Consider the following 13,610-nt stretch of genomic DNA (forward strand, 5'->3'; position numbering starts at 1 on the left):
TACTGCTAGCCCAAAGTGAATCCTACACAGAGGAGTAGGTATGACCCACAAAGCACATGCTATAAATTCTCTATTCAGCCAAAATGTATAGTTTCCTGGGAAGACTGAAAGAGAACACCATGAATTAACAACTCGGCCTCCTGCCCAAATTCATGTCTGCTAGCAAGTCTGAGAATCAGAAGGCTGTGCATAGGGCACAGTGTTTGGGCTAAGGCACATATAGAAGAATGGTGTGGAAGAAGTAAACGTAAAGCCTGGAGAACAACATACTTGGTGCATATTAGTCAGTGGGTTTGAAAGAAAAATATTACTTTGCCCATTGTAAAACAAACAAACAAACAAAACCCCAAACCCCAACAAAAAACAAACTCAAAGTTTCCTTACCCGGTTTTCCTGTATGGAAACAGTGGTAAAATTGATTTTATCACTTTCATCATGATTTCTTATACTTGTTGCTTTTTAATTGGATCACAACACGATATCCAGCTAAATAATATACCTTGTGTTGGGAGACCTGAAGAAGCTCCTTCCCCAGCAGAAGAATTTGACTTGTTGTGGGAGCAGAGTTGGTTTGTTTTGTGAGCAAAATGGTAATATTTTTAGTTATGTCAGATATTGGTGGTCCACAGTTCGGATGAATGCCTAGCATGTAGGGGCACCAAATGTTTAGAATCTGGTATTTCGGTGAATGGTAAGGCTATGGTGTGCCTGACTCAAGCAGTTATTTCTGAGATGATCTTGTAGCTTGTAAGTAAAACTGCTTAGACCCAGTCAGCTATGGGGATGTTTGAGAAGGGTCAAATACGTACATTAAAACCAGGAATCTTTCTAAAACAGTATAAGCCATATAAATCGGTTTCTTTATATCTGTATCAGCCCTCAGATCAGACATAGCCTGAAAAATATTAATACACCTGATGCATTTCTTTTTCCTTCACCCTTCTTTGGGAGGGGGTCTTTTCCCCCAGTGTCATTGCTTGAGATGCTCCCCCTACAGGGTACTCCTACATAACAAGTGTGGGAAACATACTAGGATGCATTTTTTACCTCATTGTTCCTGAACATTTCACATAAAGAATGGTCAGCAGAGAGTAGAAAAGCAGAGGATTATTTGGGCCATAGTTACAAAGTACTGTGAAAACAGATAATAAACCTTTTAAAACAGAAAAATACAGAAAGCACTAAAAGTCACACTCAAAAATCTTCAAGAAAAGACTGTGACACACCACCTTAATAAAGACCCTTTTATGTGATGTGACTTTTTCTCTTACATGAGCTCTTCTTGACTTCAAAGGGTTTTTTCTTTTCTTTTAAATGCAGCACTTAGATTAATGTGTAAAGCATAGAGATAATTTAATCTAGAGCTGTTTAGAGTGCCTGTGAACTTTTCCATTTAGTTATTTTAAACCAATTTCCTTTACAGACATTGCATGATGATGGGTGGCTAAGGGAATGATTAAACACAACAATTTTGTGAACAAGAACAAAGAGTTTTTATATTATAATTACAATAATTATTTCTTAGCACAAGGCAGATCCAAAGTATTGACCACTGCATTAAAAAGGTCTAAATGTGGCTAAGATATGGTAATGGTGAGATAGCAGTAAAATACAGCTGAATTTCTGTTGTATTATTGAACTGCTTCTCTTGATTGTATTTGTAACCTTTTCCAGTCTCTCAGTAGAACAATACTTGAAAGCTATAGAAAAGTATTCATTGCCTTAAAAGACTTAGTGTTGTCTGGCATAGAGCCAGTTTAGTAATCCCTTTTTTTTTTTCTTCTTTCTTTTTCGTTTAATCCTGTGCAAAAAAATGGGCTGTATTCACCAAAATCATCAATGAAAATGGCACAATTCAGTCTGACTTGTGGGACTGTGTTTCGGCAGTGGAGTAGCTCATGATGCTGCATGCTAACAACAGGCTGACATTTCCAGCAGAACTCCTTGTTCCAAGGGGTTTATGCTGTGGCTATAAATGGTGTGTCTCAGCTCTATTGTAAAGCAAATACCTGCTGCCTGTGTGTTAGAACTTTATTTATTGGCCAGTCTGACATATTGCCCCATGACCAGAAAGTTATTGACACTGGGTTGGATTTTTAAAGGGTGTTAGTCTCTACAGGCAGATTTGGCTCTTAGAGCATTTGAGAGACTTGGATTCAAATTCTGCCTCCTGCACAGAGCCACGGGGCTGATTTAGCTCCTTGCTTCTCAAACCTGACCTTTCCCACATGCAAAATGTGGGTAACAATACGTGCTCTGAGCTAAGTAGGTGCTCTCTCACTCTCTCCAGGAGGAAAGTCCAGCTGCATTGATTTCAGCGGTGCCACTGTAAAGCTTTATCGTGGAAGGATGGCAGAGAACTGAAACAAAGCTAAGGCTGTAGCTTGATGAATACTTGGTGCTGGTATTGGCTGTGAAAGCAGCAAGCTGGCCTTCCCCTAGCATCTAGCTCTTCGGCTTTAGCTTTGCTCTGTTTTCTTAAACTGTCTTTGGGGTTTTTTGATCAGCTGCGCATTAGCAAATCCATATGTTTGTACTCTATATAAACAAAGTGAACGGAAACGTTTTTATAGAAGGTAATTAATTGGATAATTGCACTTGGATAATTACACTGAGCATTAGTTTTTCATGTATATTGGTAAATATGGACTAGCCTTTAGCAGTCTGTGTGCATTCATCCAAAGCAATGGAAGATATTCCCAAGTGGTTTTAATTTAAAAAGAGATGTTAAGGACAGAAATCAGACATTGCACATGGCTGTAGCTTCTCAGGCCCCTGGAGGCCTTCAGTTTAGGGCTGATGACTGTAGCTTTTGTTTCATTTACATTGCAAATGAAATCTTGTGGTATTTTTGGTCTTTATGCACGTTTGCTGCTGAAACGGTGCCTGGCAGTTGAATCTGTATCTTTGCTGCACAGACATTGCCTATTCATTACTAACATTCAGTGGAGACTTAGATGTACTCTGACAACAGAAATGCAGGGCTGATATCAAGCCGTGCAACATCTGCTAAATTCACATGGGGAAAGGGAATATGAAAACAAATACACAAAGGGCACAGCTACTGAGATGGTAAATATTGTTTTTTCCATGCCACACCCAAACCAAAAACAGAGACAGAGGGGCTGGTAACAAAGCTTTATTCAGGTTCCCGACAGCTGACAGGAACTGCTTGTTTTCCACTGAGCTGTAAGTGAACAAGACTGCCAGCTTACTTCAAAAGCCTGAATTTGCCTGAGACTTATGCTTCTTTTACTATGAGTAAATCAGAAGTAGATGAGGAGAATAGCTCCATGGAAATCAGTAAGGTTAAAATCATAAAAATGCAATCACTGTCAAGCTTGCATGCTCTAGGAGGAGTGAGAGCTGATAATGCCTTTTTGGAGGGAAAGAGTCTGCCCGTAAGGTAGAGCAGTGTGGATTTGCTAGCTGGGCAAGAGGAGCAGCAGGCAAGGGAGCCCAGGGGCTGGCTGCGGGCTGCAGTCCCGGAGCTGGGAGGTGCCCTGGCACGGCGGGCCTTGGGGAGGGCCCCCGCTGCAGCGGGCGGCTGTCGGAGGGAGCACGCAGCCCAGAAGCGAGAGGAGGAAATTGCTGGGCAGCCGTGTCAGGGCCTAGGTGGTGCTTTCTGTACCCTAGAGTGTTGCACAAAGCTCAGGTCCTTAATAAGGTAGATAAAGCTGGACACTCCCCAATCTAGCATTGATAAAAGTGTTGCAAAGTGGCTGCAGGATGAAGGGGGAAGTGAGTGTAATAAATACAGCTCAGTCAATAAATACAGTCATTGCAATAAATACAATGGGGAGGGCAGGTGGTCAGAGGAGGAACAGATCCACAGCCTGAGAAGTCCCCAGGACTGTGGGAATGTGGCTCCATACGGCCCATTTGGGACGCTCCCTGTCTCTCCTGCCTTAAAGCTGCCTTCAGAGACTGCCTCCGAGTGTGTCGTAAGAGGACAATAATGCCAACCTGCCTGGGCAAAGTGCCTTAACATCCAGATGCACCTGTCCTGAGCACGGGAGGCTGGGCAGCAGTGAAAGAATCGGTTTTCATGCAGTGTGGAGAGCTTCTGTCCAGCACAGGCAAACCTGTGCTGCTGCCGTCCTGTCGTTTCTGCTGGCAACAGTGTGCTGGGTAGCACTGGCACAGCTTGCATTGGGCTGTTCCATTTTCTCCTGGCCTCTGTTGACAGCGTGAGGATTTGATACTATTCCCACTGGAGCCAGTATGAAAAGTTCCCAGGATGGACTTCAGGTTGAAAGGGTTTTCAGTCTTTGGGGGTGTGTTCTTCTTGACATGGGATACTCTTGTCCTTGTTACTCAGCTCTTTCAGAAAAGCAGATTACCTGCTATAGCAAGGCATTGGACCTTGTCTACGTAAAATCAGACAATTAACTGCTCTTTAATAGAAATACACGACTATATTAAATAGTTGGGAAATGATGCAAAGTTGAGTCAGGCCCAGTTGGTAACACCAAAAAAAGTAAGCCCCAAGGAGATGGCTTACTCCTCGCTATCCCAAATGGAAAAGTAACTTATGTGAATTAATAATAGAATATTCAACCAGAAATATTTTTCTAACCAGAAAGCATCTGTGGCTTTGCAGCAAGCATCTGTGGTTAAAGTGAAAAAATGGAAGTTAAATAAACTTGTATAAAAACTGCAGACAGAAAAACGTCACACAAGAAAGAAAACTTGGGCCTTTTTTTCCCTGCTTCCTGCTGTAAGTGATTAAATGTTTAGTTTCCAAACAATGTACTTGTCTTTTAATAAAATTTTAAAGATCCTTCATATGTCTAAGTGAAAGTGACTCAGAGGAGAGCTCACAGGAATTGCTGCCTTTATTCCCCCATCCAATAATCCCTTTTGACCTTTCTACCAAAACTCTTTTTGTTTTGTTTTTTTTTTGTCCGTTTAGATATCAAACTTTCAGTAAGTAAAACTACATCGTGTTTTATACCTATTCTCCTTGGCAATACATCCTGCTTGCCAGCATTCTTCTTCTGTAGCTCAGCAAAAATCACCAATTTCTATGCATCGTTTCTTGGATGTGAAGTTTTGGTGTTGCTTCTCTAGCACGATCAGGTGCTAAGCAAGGCTCTTCTGGTTAAGAAGTGGGGCTTTGGCCTCCTGCTCTGTGTTAGCTGTGCCCTCCCCACAACAAGTTTGTTTGTGGAAATCACGGGCATGCTCTGCTGACAGGTGACCATATATAATTCTCAGATAAACAGGGTCTGAAGGAGGAAGTGTAAGTTCCAAACAAATATTTGTTACCTGACTACATTTCATCATTTTTCAGTGGGTTACATGTGTTGAGTTCCCCCCCACCCCAAGTCTTTTGAGAAATGTTATCAGTGGAAGATGTAGACAATGCTGAGGCCGTGTTTAACCAGATACTGTGCAAACACAGTAAAAGGCCATCTCTTCCTGAAAGATGTGAAGAAAGGCTTTCCTTGGCTTTCATTCAGTAAAGCCTGAGAGCAAATACTTACTTTAAGTAAGTTTGTTTCCTTGAGATCAGATACAACCAACCGTGTGGTTAGAGAAGGGCCTCACTGCTCATAAATGTTTACTCTGCACGGTGACCACTTTCAACTGGGCTTTCCAAGGAAGCCACAGTTCCTTTCACTTGCAGGTTTTGCTCTGTCTTCCCACTGACCTAGAGCTGCGCAAAAATCATCAGGTTGATGATTTTCAGTATTACCCTTAAATCTGGTACCAGTTTCCTGAGATTTGCAAGCCTTTTGGAAGACCTAGACTGGCTTTTGACCAATGCTTGGCTTAGCTCTGATTTGGGGGTAAAGAGAAAACTATTCCAAACTGCTGGTAGAGTTTTGATTTTTATGTTTGCTTGATTTCCCCCAAGATCCAAGTGAAAAATCTTTCTTGGGTTTCCAATAATCTCAGTTTCTAAGAACTCTCTTTCCTTGTTTATGAGCAGGAAGTATTTGATTTGTGTGTCCTCCCCATGAAACAACGCTCCATTTGGCTCCATATGCGACAAAGCAAGAGAATAGGTGGGATTATTTAATCAGAAAAAAAGTAATAATTTAAGCAGTACAAATTCCTGTAAGGCTTGTGAAATTGTGGGTATAAAGAACATCTGAAGTGCTAGAGTGCTAGATAGCAAATGCCTCACTTTTATTCCTTTCTTTAGGAAAGGAGTTACTGCTCCCTCATATTCCATGGCTTGTCTGTCTTTCTGGTCACAGAGTAACTTTAGTGCTTTTTCTACCTTCCACCCCGCGAAGATACTTTGCGTAATTAACATTCAACAGATCTAACTGCTGAGCTAAGTGCTGGTTTACCATGACACACCCAATTTGTACAAACATTTCTTAAGAGAGTGGCCCTGGCGGGCTGTTCCTAGCGTGTCAGGTGCAACGTTCCTCCGCAGTGAAAGCCTGTGTTATAGGATGGCTGTTTATTTGGGAGCTGGTGCGTTCCCCTCACTCCCCTAAGATTTAAATTTAGCTTAGCAAATAAGCCCCTTATCTACAAGAGTTTCTAAATAGATTTTTGTAAATAATTTAAGTTCGGAGGTCAGTTATAGTAAATTTGGAACGGTTCTTTTGAAGTATAGTGGCTTTTGTTACATTCCCAGCAGTGCAGTTGTGAGTGACTCTGCTGGGAGGTTAAGAGTACAATTGGTTTGATTGATAAAAAATGTTCTGATGTCTCAGGCTGAACATATTAGGCTATACTAGGGTCTTGGTCCTCCTCAACATTAGACCTACAATGTTTCAAGATGGTGACCCTGAAAGTGAATGACAATATTAATTTTTTGAAGCGCTACTGGTGAACTTGTTTGAGATCAAATTTTCTCAAATTTATTTTAAGTACTGGTAATGATAAAGCACTTTTTTTTTGCAAAAAGTTGTTTGAGAGCTTATCTGCAGCAAGGTGCTGTAGGTATTATCATTCTCCACTGCTTTTTAGTATCCCCTAGCGTTATGTGGGAAGAAGAAAAAGAGATGGGTTTTATAGAATAAACTGGGGAAAAAATTCATTGCTTGCAATCACCACCCAACCATTGTAGGAGTAAAACAATAAACACCGCTTGCTGCTTATGTGCAGTGGGAATCCCCAGGGGGCAGAAATCTTATGATGCACTACAGATCTTTTAGTAGAGATTCTGTAGCTTTACAGAATGTAGTCTCTAAGTAAATTCCTATAAAGGGATTAAAATGCTGAGTATTTAGAACACTGTCTGAAAACATTTACAGTTTAAAGAAAAATTATGATGAGAAAAAGATCTTAGTGATAAAAATGCTAATATTGTACCCTGGAAAAATCCTTCAGCACAAGTAAAAAAAATGAACTGCAATATTGCCAGCAATTGTCAGTGAAACTTTATCTCTCCATGTGAAAATGGGTATGCTTTAACGTCATTTAAATTCTCAATTAACTGGGTTTTAACTGACTTTCCTCCTGCTCTCTATTTTGTAAATTTTTCTCCTTTTATGGAGCACTGAAATACCCTCCCCATCTGCCTTTCATTTGCTTTTGTAAGATTTTTTTTTTTTTTTTTTTTTGAATGCACTGAATTCTAGTAGGGGAAATCAGAAATCGTGTAAGTTCAGTGAGGAAGCCACATCCGTTAAAATACAGTTTGACTGAAGTGACTGAAACAATGTGCAATTCATAGTATAAGTAAAAAGTCAGAAGAGTTCTAAATCCCTTCATTTCAGACATCAAAGACACATTAACTCCCCCTTCGCCCCACATACTCTAACAAGCACAAAGGTTTAAATAACTAAGAAAGCTTTAAAAATATTACTTTTTAAATAGATTTGGTTTAAAAAGATTGTTTTATTTGGATTTCTGCTAAGCCAACTGTGTTTCTGAGTATAAAAACAATACTGACTCTACAACAGGTGGAACAAGTGAGATGGTAAGATATTTCCAGGATAAAACTGTTAAGACTATTTTGAAAACTAAAAAAGAAAGTGAGTGTAAAATATGCCCTGTAGACAGTTTCTCTTAAAATCACAACGTTACAAGTTTAAAGGAAGAAGAACTTTTCCTACCTGTAGCTTTTGTGCGGATCAGGAAGTGTAGCTTTTTTCTGATTACAATCTTCCATGGCTTAGCTTGGCTTCTGCATTTGAATGTTAAATATATAAGAATGCCTTGTTTAGCTTGGGAGTTTGCATGACCTCTTAATGAGACACTGTAGTTAGTGTCATTGGGTATTAAGGCATCATGTGACCGTAGATGAAAATAAAGTCCTTTAAAGTTTGCATTTAATACTTCCTAGACTCTGTAACCCTTTACCTGCAAGCTGGATGAAAACCTGATAGAGCTCACTGTTTTCTGGTCAGGGTTAGAAAAAGGAGAAGAGGAAGAACACGTGCCAAATAATTCCTTTTCCTCCGGGACAGTCGCTTACCACGACCACAACAAAGTCTGAGCCCGTCAGTGTGTGAATGATGTCATTTGCATATTCTTAAAATTAAATCTCCCCATGTCACAAACGGCGCTGGAGGGATTTGGCAGAAAGTTCCTCTGTTAAATCAGGTAGTTTTTCCTATCAGTGACATTTAATCCCCACTGTTTTGGGTGATGCTTTATGGAGGAACTCTGCTCTAAGGTATATTTGCAGGCATCGCGTCACATTTACCTGTGAAAGTTGCTGACTTTCCTGGAATCATTTTGGTTTGGGTGCGGTGCTTCCAAAAGTGATATGAAAGATGTTCTGCTGCCACATCCAGTTAGGAGAGTGTTCCCTGTGCAGGAGGAGAGATTTAACTTAGGCAATATCTGCAAGCAGCTGGGTCAGGTGTTTCCCACCTGTAATCTTTAACGTATATCGTTGTACCTGGAAACTGTAAAAAACAAACAAACAAAACAAAAAAAACCCCAACAAACCACCTCGCGGAAGGGACTGGCACTAACGCTGCATCATCGAACTGCATGTGTCACAGCCGGGGGGCCCAAAGCAGTGCTAACAGAGCCTACTCGATAGTACTTTGGAAATGTTCTACTAAGCCCTTTGTTTGTGCTGTTAAGCCTCATGGAAGCAGCTGTACAAGGTTCAGCTGCTGCACGAGTAGGTGTGCTGTTCTCATCTAAATAATGGGGATTTAGGGTTGCCTCCCTGCCTGCCGGGGGTTGCATCCTTGCCTTCCCCATGTAAGTGGTGCGCTGGAGTCCTGCTTGCCTTTCTCATGCAAAGTATCCTCCTAAAATCCTACCTCAGCAGTGGGCTGGGTTTGCCCTCTCCTGCTTCTCCTCGTATGGGCTGCAGTGAGCTAAGATGAGGCTGTCGAACTCATTTCGGCAGTGGGCTGAGGGCTGACGGGTCCCCGTGCCGGGGAGCGGAGACTTGGCTGCGCCACTGAGCCCCAGCCTTCATCTGCAGAGCTGCACACCCGAGGCTGAAACATCGGATGCCAGCAAACAAATTAATAAAAGCTGCTTTGGATATGCTTATTTGAAGTAGAGAGCTATGTCATCACGTAAAGGCCAAATATCATTTAGAGTCTGTGAGCCAGCGAACTGCAAAGCTGCGCAACAGCTCTTTGGCAGATTTTTCTTTTTTTTTATCCCTGCAAGCTTTTAGCATTAGCTGAAAATGGACTTTGAGAGCCAGGAAACGTCTTATTACAAAACCTTCACTAAACTCTCCCAAAGGCTCTCTGGTCAGTAACTAAAGCCTTGTCAGGCGAACATAACCCCAAGTTGTTAGAGGAGGTGAGGAAGGCAGGAGATGCAAACAGCTCGGGGCTACCTCTGCGGCGTGGAGCGTGATGCTGTGTGCAGGCCCGCGCACAGCCTGTGCTGCGTACCCGGCTTACAGCCCTGCCAAGCCCGAGCCAGCCCCCGTGGGCCAGCTCCACGTCCGGTGGTGTTTTGCCATTACCCTCATGGTGGTTGGGCTAATGAGCTGGGCTAATAGGCTGAGAAATGTCCCAGTGGAAAAGCTGTGCTGTTGGCCAGGAGGCCACTGAAAGCGACCTCGGGGAGGCTGCCTCCCCCTTTCTCCTGATACTTGGCCTCCTCATCAGACCCTTTTCAGGGCTACCATATTTTTGGCATTCCAGAGACTATTCATTCTTGCAGTTTCTCAAACCCACACCCAGTGTTGCTGCAGTAGCAGAGAAGTTCTGCCTCAGCCCCTGCAGTCCCAAGCGTGCTGTGTTCCTGAAACCTAACATTTTCTATGAATATGTGCAAACTGCTGGGATCTTTTCAGGCTGATAGTTTGATCAGGTTTTCACAGATGTGTCCTGGATGAAATGATCACTTTTCTCACCGATCCATAGTCCTTGTTCAAAAACACGGGTGTGACAACATTTTTTTCAAAGGAAAAGTAGTTGAGACATTCAGCCTGCAGAAATCCTCTTTTTCCTCTAATCTCATTCTTGTGCCTTAGTTGACTGTTTTGGCTGCGGTTTTCTGAAGAATGTTCCAGCTGAGATAGAAGTCTGCCTTGAAAAATTACAGCCCCAAAGGTTAACTTTGTAACTTCTGATACTATGGTCAACATGATCTTAACAGCGGGAAGTGCCAGGCAATTTACTAACAGGCAATGGAATAATGGAGACAACAGCAGCAAACTGTCCTGTTGCTTTTGGGATGTTCTGTTTTCATCTGTGTTACAGCATGTCCAGGTTTTTGCTTCACCTCTCACATTGCAAGTGTGTACGTTTCACTTTAAATATGCTGAATAGATCTATTTTAGACTAGAAGCTTTCTCACATTCACCGAAATGCATGTGGAATGAGAGCTGTTGCATGAAAGCAGGGAGATGATTTTATTTATCTCTGTTATATGCTACGTAAAAGTAAGACCCGTGCTGGTGTGGCAGTATTGTGTGGTGAAAGCTGTGACAGCAGGAACATGTGAACGTGCCTTAAATCTGCTTTTGTATATGCCCTGCTGAGGCCGGAGGGGGGACCGGTGTGCTGCCAAAAGGGCAGGTGCTGCAGGTGGAGAGTGTACCATGGCTGGGAACACGTCAGGGGCTTTGCCGAGCTGGGATGGGAGCAGCGTGGGCCTGGGATGATGGGGCAGTGGAGGTAGGGAAAAGAGCTTGCTAGGGGCAGATATTAAGAGTCACTTTGGGAACCACTTGTGATTTTAAGAGCACATTCTGCTGGACTGGACATCTTGGGAGAACGTTCCCTCACACTCTTCTGGTTATTGGCCTGTGTTTTCAAGTGAATTTAGCACTGTGTAGCTGGTCCTCAATAGTGAAAGTCCCTTTTCAACAGAAGGATGGTGGTGCAAACTGCCCCTTCTGGAAAAGCGCATGATAAAATGCCTCATCCCACTGTGGGACGGATTGTGATGACTGTTCCTTCAGCCTTTGACCTCCCTGTCGAAATTGAGAATTGAGACTATGATTTAGACCCATACTGAAAGCATCACTTCACATCAGTCAGGAGACTACCTCCAAAATACAAGGAATGGCGTTCAGTGACCAGGCTGGAAAGGTACACCACAGGAAAAAAATGTAGCTCATTACTCTCCGTGCAGCCCGGTGGTGTTCCAGGAAGAGATACTGAGTAACGTCCTTAACAGGCTACAAGAACTTTGAAGTAGGTCATATTTGTAGCAGTAATGCTTGATAATGAAAATCATTGATAACAAAAACTATCCAAAGGCCCTAGTCCACATTTGGATGATTACATAATCAATTTTATGGTTACATAAAAAATAATGTGTGAAAAAGCAAGATGTCTTTGGTTTCATAATTAGAAGAAATAAAAATAGATCTCAGAATTATCTCCTTTCACAGTCTTAATATTTATGTTAAAACAGGTATTTTTTAATCCTCATCGACAAAATAAAGTTAATGCAGATTGTTGCCGATAGCCTAGTGATAATGACCCAAAGGACCCGTTTTATGATGTATTGTAAGACTCACATAAGAAGTTTTTGACAAAGGGCAAAATCTCAGGATTTTAAGCTGATCTGAGGCTGAAATAGTCTCCCTTGCATATGAACGCCATTTTAGCGATGGAGTTTTGCTTTAAATTCCCTTTCGTAGATGGCTAAAACTTCTGTTTCCACAGGTTTATGTACAGGGCTTGAGTATGCAGCATGGAGAAGTCAGGGCTGGGGAACCACTGAAACCTGAATGCCTTCTGAATGCCTTTTCCAGGCTACACGTTAACTCGCATTTTGATGTTATCTAGCAATAATGTGAAAAAAGTCAAATGGCCACAGGCCGTATGACATGAAGTCACAGGCCGTGCATTCCTCAGCTGTGGTGCAAAGGAAATGACTGATAAAAATATTTTTTCTAGCTGACCCCTGGCTTACCTTTGTCTGCCAAAGCATTTCCGGCTAATTCCCCTTTAAAGCTTTCTCGCAGCTACAGCCTATTCCTAGAATCTTCTGTGTCAGAAAATATGGACCCCATCTGAGCCTGTTTATTGATGCACTTTAGATAAAGAATAAATGAAAGCTTTCTTCTAGATATGCAAATTGTGCTCCATAAAAGAAAGTAAATTATTCCTATGTAGAGATAGAACAGCACTTGGCATTTGGATGGCTTGTTATTAGAGAAACTACTTTGTCCCTGTACCACTGCATAGACATACTTGGGGGCAGATTTGGGAGGGGCTATGGCATGCCAACTCTTGCAGTAGCAAGTATTTGGACACTGAGAAGCCTAATGCCATTCAGAAACCTGTGCCTGCTGCTTCGGCTCAGTGTGAGGAGTCTGACCCCTGAGAAATAGATTCAGAAAGCTGGAAAGTAGAACGAGAGAGTTCATCTATTAAGACATAGATAAACTATGAGGAGGGACAGGACTTAAACGGCATCCTTCAGTGAGATTAGGGAACCCAATACTTGGCTGAAGGGTTTAAGTGGATTAGGAGTCATGTTCATGTTCGTCTTTCTCATTGTTTTACAATTAAGAAACATAGTAGTGCTGCACCACTCTTGCTGTCCTTGGTTAGAACATAAAAGACTAAGGTTCAAAGCAGGACAAGAACACCCATGCCTTTTTATATACAGCATCACTGCTTTCATATGTCAGCCTATTGCTTTGACCAATGAGACAAGGCCTAAAATCAGTTCCCCCTTTGACCTAAGATGAAGGGAAGACTGCTCTCACTTTTAGGCCAATCCTCTGTTTCGCTAGGGACTATCTCCTGCCCCAAGAAGCCGTGCCGCTGTGCAGAAGACCACAAAAGTTACTGAGCCAGAAAACAAGAGGAGCAAGTCTGGGTACTCTATCGATAAGGCACTCAGCTGAGCTGGGACCAGCTGGGTCCTGGTAGTGCTTCCCCAAAAGGAAGAAAATTTCTCCTTTTCTGTGTTTTGCTTTGTTTCTATGTTATACTCCTTTACTACCCAAAGTTAGCCAGTCTGCTGGCAGCCAAGAGATGTATTTTTACTCTTCCAAGATAATGAAGGAACTAACTTTCCAACATTATGCAGGTTATGGACAAGGAGTTCAAGGCTGAAATGTGTGAGTCATGTTCAGTGTCTGAAAGAAGGTGGAAGTTGCTTACCTTCAGGATGGGATCCTGGGAGGCGTGGATCCCACAGCCCCTTCCTGCAGCTCCAAAGGTCTGAAGGGGAGTGGGATTTCAGGTGCTCCCCTCTTTTCTGAGCTTTCTACTGGGTAGGTTGCACAAGCCTTCATGTCT

The sequence above is a fragment of the Platalea leucorodia genome (genome assembly GCF_965183815.1).
Source record: "Platalea leucorodia genome assembly, chromosome: 6".
NCBI lineage: Eukaryota > Metazoa > Chordata > Aves > Pelecaniformes > Threskiornithidae > Platalea > Platalea leucorodia.